Genomic DNA, 12,587 nt, shown 5'->3' on the forward strand with positions numbered 1-12,587 from the left:
CCAGCTACTTCCCCTGCACTTAACAACAAATCCCAAGAGATGCAATTCCCCTCGCCCAAAGGCAGTACAACTGCAGACAGCCAAGGAGCTTTATCTTTAGTATGGAAAAAAAAAAATTAAGGTTCTTTTAACACCAGGTAGGCTGGAAAGAAGCACAGAGGACTGCTAGGCTAAGAATGGGTGCCAAAACCAGGCATCTCCAGGAGCTATCCATCAGAATAAGAAACATCTACTCCCATGGGGAAGTCACCAAGCTGAGGGACAATAAATATAAATTGGTCACCAGCTAATGCCATCTTTCAGACTCAGTTGGATCTTTCTGAACCAGGCTGCTCCCTCGCTCCATACAGTTAGCACTAGCAATAGCTATTAAACCATTAACTCCCTCTGTGAATTTGAGAGACCTGTTTGAAGAGTCAGCTTTCAGGATGTCTGACAAAAGCCGGCTTGGAAGGAACCCCAACCTCCAACAGGGCAGGCTTGAAGGGGACAAGCACAGAGCAGACCAGATTTCTCTTGTTCACTAGCTGTTCCTTACATGGATCAGCTGTTTGTGGACACACGCTGCAGAAGATGGAATTCTCCCCTCCCAGTTATATGCAGCTACTCCCTAGGATGGCTTTTTAGAGTTTCACCCAGCCACTTTAGAGAACTCAAGAAAACCATTTGCTGTTATTTCCTGCCTTTGGCAAGTTCTAGCTGTGTTTTTCCTGAATTGTTGAAACAGCGAGAAAAAAGCATCGAGCTTTTAACTCACTTGAATTAATAACCCTGTTCTAACAATCCCTCTCCCACACAGAGAGGACACTTGTACTCCAAAGCTGAAGTGGCTGCATGCATCATGTAGCAGAGAGCACAGGAGATTAACAGGTCAGCTTCAGACAAATCACTGTCCGGCCTTTGCAGAACACAGCTTTTCACACCTCCAAGTACAGGCTTGATTATGCCAGCTTTGACTGGCTGAACAGTCCTGGATGTGCTCAGCTCCACAATTCAGCCGCTGATTGATAAGGGAAACAGACAAAAACGCTGCAAATCTTTTAATGTGAAGCTCTGGCCAAAACATACAAGTCAAGCAATTGCCAGCAATCAAATGCTATGTTACCCGAGTGCTAATGTATGCTATCCAAGCCTTATTACTCGTCCTGAATACAAAACCCAGCAGATAATACACTGCAGAGCTCCAACTCCTACTTTCACACACAAGCGGAGAAAAATGCCTTCATTTCATCTTACATTATGTCTCTGCCCAGTTCAATCAAGTGAATTGTAGAGCTGATGCTCTTACAGCACATACTACAGATAAACAGAACGCAACCAGTTAAGCCACCTCCGACAGCTCACAGCGAAATCTCAACAGTGACACAACTCCACGCCAGCCACCAACACAGCCCAAGTCGGACAAGCAAAACTATGCAGACACAACCACACAGAGGCACACCTTCCTCTGCCTTTGAGGACAGATCCTTACAAGCAAACAAATGAGATTAATATTCTGTAAGGCCAGCTTCCTACCAGTCCTAGTGAGGCCCCTTAATACATAATACATCATCTCCACTTCTAGCATTGGTGTGCCAACAGTGGCTCTTTGAGAAACAAGAGACACTACGTGTTTTAGGCATTATTCCCCCAACCACTAAGCGATCGCTTGCTCTGTTCAGAAAAGCAGAGGCCACCTATGGAAATCCCTACCCAGATTTGCAATTAAAAGCCACATAGTTCTTCATGGCTTCTGCCCCATGCCAGGTCCCCAGCACCACAGAAGTCAGAGGTCTACCAAATTCCTGAGGGATTAAAAAGATAGGGAGGTGGGGGGGTTTAAGAAAGAGGCCAGAGGGTATAGCAGTTTTCAAACACCAGAAGGATGGAAATGCTGCTCTCCAGACTGACTGGGAGCAGAGAGGCAGCGTTCAGAGTCCAATCAGCAAGAAACACTCAGAAATTTCAGTGCCTCACCTAACGCAGACAGCAACACCGCACAGTAGAACTCCTTGAGGATCATGAGTCTCTGCAGGTGAAGGTTTAAGATCAAATTAAATACACCTTGTCAGGCCCTTTTAGCTTGGGTAGAACCTCCTTGGTGGCAAGGGAATGGGATTAGGGAGAGCTCCAAGCTTGATTACACCCAGCAGTCCTGCTTGTGGGGTACAGATCCATCCCCCTGCCCTCCTTAGTCATATTTACAGGTGAGCTTAAAGACCCAGAAGTGCATCCTTCCCCTACAGCCGCCCACTACGCCAGCGGATCAACTGCAAACAACCACCCGGGGATTTCTCCAGCCCAGGCCCGCAGGGACAGCGATGGTCACCCCACCTCCCCCCCCCCCACCGGGAGATGAAAACCACCCCAGGATTTTCCTAGGGGCCACCTCCATCCCCACGGGACAGCACCCTTCGTTTATCCCACCACCACCCCCCCCTCCATCCCTCCCTCCCTCCCCCGGGGCTGCGGGGACCAGCCCGCTCATCGGGAACAAAGAACCGCGCTGAGGATGCGCTGCCCCGCGGGCAGCCGAGCATCATTATCAAGAAATAAAAACGAATGAACACGGGACAAATTCAGCGGGGGGGGGGGGAATATATGTTGTTTAGAACCCCTCTTCGGCCTCACCTGCCTCTCGCCGCCTCCACCCGGTACCTCGGTAGGGCTCCGTGTTCACCCCCACCGACCCGCGGCCGCACGGGCGGAGCGGACCGGCCCCCGACACCGCCCCGGTGGGGCGGTGTCGGGGGCCGGTCCGCTCCGCCCGTGCGGTTGTTCCCGCCTTCCCATGGTGGGTTTTAATACTCAAAACCATCCGCATCACTTGGGAGAGGTCACCGATACTCAGGTTTTTTTTTTTTTATTATTATTTTTATTTACTCCCTCAAAATGAAGTTTCAAAGTCAGAACCTCAGCCCACGCACTCAACTCTTCCTCACAAGCCAGGATCAGAGTCTAACCCAACAGGCTGCATCTCTGTGCTTACAAGAGGATGCAAAAAACAAGGCCTACAGCACCGTTAGTAGTTTTCCATCTATTACAGATTCTCCTCCGGTATTTTCAGCTGTAGAGGTCACCTTCCCCTAATACTCTCTCTGCAAAGGAGGAGGACCTCTTAAACAGTATCCCACACATGCATCAAGAGCTCACTTCAGTTTCTTTTTCTGTTGCTTCATTTTAAGCACCTACTTGGCCATAGAGAAAGAAAAGTAAACAATTTTACTCCTGGTTTCCTTCTCCCACCTGTTTTTCTCCACCAGGAACCCCACAGCTACTCTAACAAAAACCCTTTACACCATCAGATCCTGAAGTACATATCAACTCGCTTTGTCAAATAGCCACACAGGAGTCCATACCTTGCCTCCAAAAAACCCCAAAGGGGTCAGCTTTTCTTCCTCTTGCCTCCCCTTTCAGCCTGGTGTCAGAGACACCACAAGGTCCCAGCTGCACACGCAGGATTTTATACCTCCTCTAGGACAATGACTCATTCAGATCGGTGCTGCAGCAGGTGCAAAGTGTTTGCGGTGGATAGGCACAGGTGAGAAGAGACCAAAAATAATGCTCTGTCAAAGGAGGGAATGGCTGGGGCAGAGAGATTTGAAGGGGGGGGTGTGTGGCTAGGTGGGAAGAGAGGAATGATATAGAAGAGTCAAAATCTTGACTTTGCTATGAAAGTGCTGTACCGGGAAGCAAATTAGTCAATCCCTCTGTACTTCCAGTTATAATAATCTATACAATGAGGTGCTTTTTTTTTACATAAGAGAGTAACATTTAACCTGCTTGTACCTATCAAACCCTGGGCTCTCTAAACAAACAACATCCATTTGATAGGACAAGGGGTCATGGTTTTATACTAAAGAGGGTAGATTCACACTAGATATAAGGAAGATTTTTTTTTATGATGAGGGTGGTGAGGCACCAGAACAGGTTGCCAGAGAGGTTGTGGATGCCCCATCCCTGGAAACATTCAAGGCCAGGTTGGATGGGGCTCTGAGCAACCTGGGCTAGTCGAAGATGTCCCTGCTCACTGCAGGGGGGTTGGACTAGATGACCTTAAAGGTCCCTTCCAACCCAAACCATTCTGTGATTCTATGAACATAAAAGAACCGATTGAGGAAAACTGAGATATTCCTCATCAAGAAATTGGTGTTTGGGGGGTTTTTTTGTGTTTGTTATGCTACTGGAAATAACAATTATATTAGTGGCTTTTTCTCCTTGCTAGCCTCACCCCAATGTTTTACCTATTTAATTTTAGAGAAATAGAGTGTTTTCTTCTGGATTTCAACCAAACTGGAACCAATCCAATTCATTTTGGTAGCATTCTGCATCCAATATTAAAACTTTTAAAAGACAGATTTGTTGTAGATCAGGCCAATTTATTTCAGGGTAATATTGCTAACCTCTGCATAAGTTGAAAATAAAGTGTAAAAATGCCTGTATCAGCAATAAAGACAGTCATTGGCAAAAGACATCAGAAAGAACTTCAGAGTTAGGCTTGGCGGTACAAACTGTCAGACAAAACGATGGGAATAGTCCCTTCTGGCTTTGCATCTAGGAATTGTTAAATCTGGGAAATTATTCATGAATCAATGTCTCTAGTGCTGCAACATCTTTCTAAAAAAAATACAAATACGTGAAAAGAAAGGATGTTTACTCTCTCCTCTAAGGGAGACAGAGGGGTGGGAAAGGAAGAGATAAGAGCTGCATTTTTGTGGCCATTTTAAACAGCATTAACTCCCAATTTAGGCACCCAAAACTCTCCATGGGTTCATCTTCTGTTCTGCCCGTTTCGTTTTGGCCGAGGGCTCTGACAGAGAAGAGGGGATGGCTCGGGGGTGGAGGAGATGCTACCTCTGAAGTTAATGGTTACAGCAAACCAAAATCGATGAGGGCTCATTTTCCAATGCAGCACTGCACGTTGTGGCGGGTCAGGGATTGATTTCCAAGCTGCTCACTCATCCGTGTGCAGGGAGAGGGGCAGGATAACAGAGACCCCCCCCCCGCCAGAAATCAGAGCCGTCGGCGATGAGTCTGCCAGGCTCGAGCCAGAGGCTTGGCTTCAGTAGCTACAAAATCCACCCCTAACAGCTGACCTGGGATTCAGAATGAGCGATATTGTTTTCAACCCCTTTTCTATCTAACCTTTAAAATTATCAGGAAAGTTGTTTAAAATGTAATGCATGTGTAACTCATGATGCTCTACTGTTCTCTAAGGTATGCGGAGCACTTAATAGACTGGAGAGGTTTTCACGTCCCCCTTGTCTTTGACTGACTCTGAACCCAGACTGGCACTGTATACTCTCAAGGTTAAATATTTCACTGATAATCACTGTAACCAAAACAGCAGGTTATCTATGTTTTTTTCCCCTGTTTGAAATTGCAAATTCCCCATACACTGCAAGTTTCTCTCCCCCACGTAACCTGCCAAAATCAGGGGGCTTCTGCGTTATCAACAGAAAAAATCTGCAGACTGAAAACTGATAGAAGGAGGCATGATGAAAGAAGCAGAAATCAGAAGACAACAGAGAGCACTGTTTTGTTAGTCATTTCTATGGTTTATTAATTGGAAATGCTAATTTTTAACTCAGTTCAGTATGCCACAGAGCACATACAAACAAAATCAGCTCCACTTCCACAGCGAGTTAAGAACCATCCGTTCCTTTCCCTTCTTACCAGTGCTCTGGTTTGAGACGTTTCAGTGCAATCCCCTATTGGTCTTGTCCTTCAAAGACTTCCCACCCCCTCAGGTGAAATTCAGAGATTAAATTCAGATGTAAGATGGTTTATTCTTCCATGCAGGTAGCGTAGCTGATAAAAGGACCGTGGGACTCGTTCCATTCCCAGCTCTGATACTTTCGAAACAGAACTTGACTGCTGTCTGCTTTCATTTCCCCATCTGTAAAATGGCAATAACAATACCTAATTTTTGAAAGAGTCCCTTATAAGATCTGTGCATCATTATAACAGCAAACTCCGTTGTATAAAGTAATAATATAATACAGTGGATTACTTTAAATGTTGTATTCCTGTTGCAGCCTTGTTGCACAAACCAAAAAGTACAAATAACGTCCTAATTAAGAGACTGGGTCACTTAAACGTTTACGTGAAGACATATTTTGTATGTATAAAATGAACTAAAAAATCATTGTCCTGACATCAGAATACTGCATCTTACGATCCTACTCCTGGCATCGGTGCGGCGATGGTATCAGCTATCCTAAGTATGTCAGGACATGCCACAGAAGGTAAAGGCAATTTTAAAATAGTTAACATTAATTTCTCTGCTGAATGACTTTCCCAAATTGAATATTGGGGACATCCAGCACATAAATCAGTGCACATCTCCATCAGACAATTCACCTTTACATCAGCTGGTAGCATCTGTTTTAAGGGGCCCTGCTCTTCCCATTACACCACAGCCATTGGAATGGAGTAGCAACGAGTGCAATTCAGGGAAAGGGAGAACAGCACCCCCTGTCACAGAGAGGGAAGTATGTTTAAAAAAAATCCACTTTGAAAAAGGTATCAGGAAGTTTATGGCCAATCACTTATTTCAAACGTAATCATCTTACAGATGAACCATTTCTTTTTCCTCTAACTGCAAACCCGATAAATGCCATCTGCAATTAAAACTCAATCAACAGAATCAACTTGGATTCCTTTCTTCTTCCATGTTCCTCACCGCTGGCACTACCAGAAAAGCTGTGCAAGGCCAAGCGATGCCAGTGCAGCCCCACTGCTGGCTGTAATTTATAGCAATTAATCCTACAAAGAGACGCAGGATCCAGCTTCTGCTTTCACAGCTCTCGTGATTCTGCAGCGCTCACAGGGCAGGAAAGCCGTGAAAACTTATTTTTGTCACTAAAGTCAGCAGATGTGACTTGGAGAGCACACAGCAACCAGATCTGCTGAGTAGGAAAGTGCCATTTTTACACAGTCACTTTTCAGAGTAGAACCGGGCTTTTGCTGACTGGCCCAAGGTCACGGGAATCAGTTGCAGTTGCTCTGGGAACACAGCCCAGGAGGACCAACGCTCACCTCCGTAACTGAATCACAGTACAGCCCTCGCTCTTCTTCATATCCTTCAACAAAATCAATGCAGTTAATATTAAAGTACACCACATATTACAATTTTCCCAGAAATAAAGTGCTGAGGAAGCCATCCCCATGCATATTGGAGTCTCAGCTAAAACGTGAACCATCTGTCAATTCCCTGTAGCGCTTGGATATTTTTTCCCCCCGTCCTACATACTCCACTACAAAATTAGGCTGACAGTAAAAAAAGCACTCGACACACCACCCCAAAGCAAGCTAACCCTAAGCACTGTTCTGACACTAAACCCTCAGCTTCTCCATCATCTTAAATAGAGTTGTTCAGATAATACCCAGAGGGACTTTGAAAACTCCAGCTTTCTTTTGCTTCTCAAAACTTCAGGCTAAACCCTGAATCCACAGGTTTTAAAGAAGTGCGGTTTCAGTACTGCCACTCCGTCGCTCACAGTATAGGCCCTTACTAAACTAGCGCGGAGGGGCTGAAAGCCCCCGAGCACAGGGACGAAGGGGGTCCTTGCTGTGGGTAACACGGGGTAGCAGGACACCTGGGCGAGAGGAGGACAGGGTTTTAGTGTGAAACAGCAATGCTCTCCATCCAGACCCCACCAGTGTTTTCATTATTCCCTTTTTGGGGGATTTTTAGGGCAGTACAGACAGCTTTTTGGACAGTTACGAGCAGAGAAATACACATTTTTGTGTTGGAAATACTCAAATGAAGCTGAAATCCTACAGCAGGAACCAGGTCCAGCTGTTAACAGAACCTCGAGCAGTAGAAAGACTATGGGCTTTCTTCCTCTTTCTCCTTTTGGAGAGCTAATAAGTGGATCCCCTTGAATCCGTGTGCTGGGAAAAGGTGAGGAGACACTCCGTGAGCTCCAGAAGCTACAACAGATCTCTGAGCAATTGCTCTTTTGTTACGTCTAAAGCTGGCCCTAAGTATGCAACTATCTGATTTTGCGAGGAAAAACTGGGTATGTGCCTCAGCCAGCCTGTATACAGGGATTAAAGAGGCTTAAAAGCGAGTACACAGACAAAGCCATCCAACGTAGGGACACAAAAGACTGTTTATTTTATGACCAAGAAAAAATAATAATGCTTTGCTGTTGAAATATGCATAGGGTTCAGCTGAAATCCGAGTCTCCGCAGGGGTCCAGATAGGCATTTTGGCATTAAGGGGAACAGAATATTAGCTGGGCGTGATGCCTCCCTGCCGTACCCATTCGAGCCTGCAGTGTTTATGCTGCAGGACACATTCTTTCATGTTTTCAGTGTTTGCAAGCGCACTGCGGGGATTAATTTGACTGAGAGCTGCTGTATTTCAGGACTCGTACAGAAAAGTCATTTTCTTTATGAAAAATGTTCCCTTTTAACCCTCCAGGATAGTTCTGTAGCTGCCACCTCGAGGCACCAGCGTCACTTTCACCACCGCTCCTTGCAGACGAGCGCACAGTGCTGCTCTGTGACAATAACATGTCTGCATGAGATTCCAAGATTTTTTGCTGTCAGTGGCTTGAATACCAACAGGGCCTTGGGGGAAAAAAAAAAAAAAAAGAAAAGAAAAAAAGAAAAAAGAAAAAGAAAGAAAAAAGACAAAAGACAAAAAAAAAAAAAAAAGACTGCATTAGCCAAAAGAAATTCCTACAAATTTGATAGAAATCAGAAAGTTTTCACTGGTTTCAATGAGCTACTGTTAATTTCTTGCATTTTTATATACTTATGCATCCTCTTCCTTGCTTGTCAGAGGATACTTTCCAAGAGTTGCAGGAACTGGCTGCATTCAGGGAATAATTTTCTATTGACCTAGGAAGATCCTGCTTTTTACTCCCGTTGACCTTCTGCTTAATAGCTGGCTTAATTGTCCTACCATCTCCTTAGACTGTGAATAATTATCTTCATTTATATTGTTATCTTAAATGTATTTATACTCTGATTCTTACGGGTTAGCATCACCATCTGTTTCTTCCACAGTTACATATTCGGGAGAGCGCAAGCACTTTTCACATTATGCAAGCAGCTCTCTTGATTAAACCAGCATGGCGTGGATGGATTTTGTTATGAAACCCTGGCACATTCCTAAGTCTCTGGCTTCTATTATCAATAACTGCTAGGCTCTGGAAAGACCATCCATTAAATTAAGCCACTTTTAAGCTCCAGCTTGCATTTCAGAACTCACGTTAACTGTGATTGATTAATGTAATTTAAGAAAAGATTTCCAATGGACTATAAAGACGGTGATGTGATTAGCAGTAAACTCTGATCTTTCCTAACCCAGCAATAATATGTTTAGGAGGAAGCGATGGGCTATGTATTTCAAGTAGGGACCGTGAGTTTTGTAAAACATACCTAAGTAATTATTTTTACCTAAAACATTGAATTTAAAACATAAGCATAGTGTTGTAAACACATAATTATGGCACGGTAAGATATCATAAACAGGTGAGATTTGGGGGTGAAACAGGTGATGAAAACATCATGCTTAGACTTTAACTTAATCATATATTATCTGAACTTTTACTCCAATTTTTAGACTTCAAGTATTTCAAGAGCAACAACATTAAATGTATTACACAAGTCCCCCATCACAGAGAGATTCAGGAGCATTTTTCAGAATTTAAAAGAACGAAAATTCACACGCCAGCGAGAGCATATTCTCAGCAGGCACAGTAACCCCGTGGCTTTCCTCCTGCTGTCCTTGAAAGAACCAGCGATGGCAGACAGCACTCCAGGTAGTAACTTGGGGAATTCCGGGATCGTTTCCCTGACAGAAAGCCCAAACAGGGAAAAGCTTCTTGAATATAATTCCCAGCTCAGTCAGGCGTAATTTTAACTGCGTGTGTATTCTTGGTACACAGGGGTATTGCTCAAACATGGCAGAGTTAAGGCTCTGTTGTGAGAATGACATTTAAACATATTTTTGGGCATTGTCGTTTTTCATATGCTTTAAAGTTCAGCTGCATTTCCATGTTCTGGAAGGGCGTAAAATACTAACCATAAAAAATTAATTTAAAAAAAAAAACATTAAAAACATAAACCCACACAAAATCATAAGGCAATCTGAACTCTATGTTGGAGTGTTTAATTGCTACAGGCTTTTGTTTGTTTATTTTTTCATGTTGGCATCCTCCGCTGCTGCCTTGGCAATGATTCCTCCTCCTCTAGAACCTGCCGGTTGCATGCTGGCCCCGTCACTGTTTCTGCATCTCACATCGCCACTACAGCTTTGTTCTTGCTCCTCAGTTTTCCTCTCCAAGGAGCAGTAGCTGACAGGATGGGAAGCCGGTGACAGGTGGCATGAAGAGTGGATGGGCTCATGCTGAGTTGTGGGATAGCATTGGAAGGACAGATATGAGATACAAGGGCTTTGTGAGGAGTCTCCCCCGAGTTTGTCACTGCAGAGTTCCCTGTCTTCACACCTTTCTTGCATTCATTCCCTCTGCACTGCCTGGATTCCTTGTGTTTTCCCCAGATATAGATCCAGATATGCCTGGATTCCTTATGTTTCCCTTCCACGATGCCTCATCTGCTTCAGGTCCCTCAGTCTCCACTCCTGCTCTGCACACACATGGACCTTCTCAGCTCCACACTCTTGACCCCGCTTTGTGACTTCAGGGAGAACAGGAGGGGGGAAAGGTGACAAGGCTGTGACAGAAGCAGAAGAGAAAGTGGTTATGTGGAGCTGCTAGTCCCAATGCTGGGCTACTGCAGAGGTTTGTTCAGGAGACAGAGCAGATGGTGGCAGCGACAGCTTTTGGTGTCTCACATCACTCCCACTCATCGTCCGACTCTCCCACACACCTCCACCTTCACAGTTCTTAAATAGAAAGTGTGGATGTGGGACCAACAGCACTGCCACAGACTATGTGAAAAGCATAGCATCTACAAACTGCTACAGTGGCTCACAGCTCCAGGAGTTTGGGATCAGTGACAACAGAGCACATCAGTCTGACAACAGCCTACTTTGAAATCCTCTTGCTTCGTTAGAGCCCTTGTCCAGCTGTGCATATGCACTCAGGCTTGCCCGTCTGGCAATGAGCAAATGTCTAGACCCAACTCACCAGTTAATAGCTTTTTCAATATTTATTTTGCTTCCCTGAAGAAGAAATGGGTCCCGCACACTGAGCCGATATAAATACTCTGTGACATCTTTTGGGGACATGATCAGAGCCATAGTTACACTCCTGGGCGTGCATAAAAAGTGCCTGAAGAGCAGCTGGCTTTACTGGTCACTTATCACAAACAGTATTCATTAGAACACCTTTTATTGTCTAAGCTCTATTAATAAAGTCCAGCTGTTACTATTAATAGCAGATAACTAATTACACACTTCATTCATGCACACATGCTCTCTCTCAGTTTTCCAGCAGGAGCAACAGTTGGAAGGCCAATCTGCTGCTTACCCAGAAACAGAGGCTTGTACTGATGCGCCAGTGGCTTCTAGGTCGGTGTTCACAAAGTCCCTCAAAGAGTGCCTTTGTTCACCGGGTGTATTGATAATCCTCTTGTCTCTCTTGGCATAGCGCAGCCACCGCCTTTGTGGATGCAGTCAGTGTTAGACAACTCATTGCTCATGCTGAGGGCCTTGCACAGGTGCAGCAAACTCTTGGTGTTCTGAGTTTATGTCTGGCAGGTTCAGCAGGGTTGCTAGCCTGTGGGGCTCATTAATTCTTGGGGGACTTTCATGTGCTGCCTTTTGGCATGTACTTTTCCTCTCTTCAGTCTATTTTTGGATCCACATCCTGAGGTATAGAACCCATTCCCACAACCTTGCACTAAGGGGCTTTCGTGGCACGGCAGTCACAGACCAGAAATGTTGATGCCATCTAAGGAAGGCTGCATATTTCAGACACTTTGAATAACTTACTTGTAAACAAATGGTGACTGACCTCACCTGTAGCAGAGCTGAGACTCAGCTATAAAGCACAGATGAAGATTTTTTAGAAAAACTTAACATTTCCTAACCTTGATGGGGTTAAAACCTCAACACTGGGTCAAAGTCTTTCATTGTAGTATGTGGGAACACACACACATGCATGCAAATGCACCTTTATCCTTGCTCCAAAACTGAGTTAGATCTTGGTTTTGACAGCTTGTTATTTTGTGAGGGTTTGAGAAAATAAAGCATTCCCACAAACTTTGCAAAATGTGTCTTGTGGTGTGGCTCCATGACTATGGAAGTCCGAAGACCGACAAATTCCCCCCCTTCAAAAAAAACCAGACAGATGAAGGCAGCATCCAGCTGTACTGGCACAATTATATGCTTTCATGAAAGTGGCTAAAATTGAACTAATTCAAATTACATTTTTAGCACTCGCATCCTACCAGTTGACTCCCACCACAGCCGATCTTCTCCTGCCTGTCTCCCAGACACAGGCGACCCAGTCTTGAAAGCACGGGTCACCATAGTGGGGTTTATTATGCATACCCTTACTGTATGTGCAAACTCGTATCTTCACTCCTAATCACCATGCTCTTGGAGATGTGAGATCGGGCTTTTTTTGCTCACTGAGACATTTTATTTCTGTTTGAAAGGAAGGAAACTACCCTAAGGGTAC

General features: G+C 44.8%; 1 protein-coding gene across 4 annotated transcripts in view; it reads right to left on the minus strand.

The window, feature by feature from the left end:
* ARMH4 (armadillo like helical domain containing 4) overlaps positions 1–2,707 on the minus strand; it is a 65,652-nt gene extending 62,945 nt beyond the window's left edge. For 2 of the 4 annotated variants that reach the window (XM_075753294.1, XM_075753291.1), the window contains exon 1: positions 2,611–2,699. The gene's annotated coding sequence lies outside the window, so the exon portion shown is untranslated. Of the gene's footprint in view, positions 1–2,610 lie in introns of all 4 variants that reach the window. The other 2 variants (XM_075753290.1, XM_075753292.1) reach the window with 2 other exon arrangements.
* Between the last annotated feature and the right edge of the window lie 9,880 nt (positions 2,708–12,587).

The sequence above is a fragment of the Balearica regulorum genome, chromosome 5 (genome assembly GCF_011004875.1).
Source record: "Balearica regulorum gibbericeps isolate bBalReg1 chromosome 5, bBalReg1.pri, whole genome shotgun sequence".
NCBI lineage: Eukaryota > Metazoa > Chordata > Aves > Gruiformes > Gruidae > Balearica > Balearica regulorum.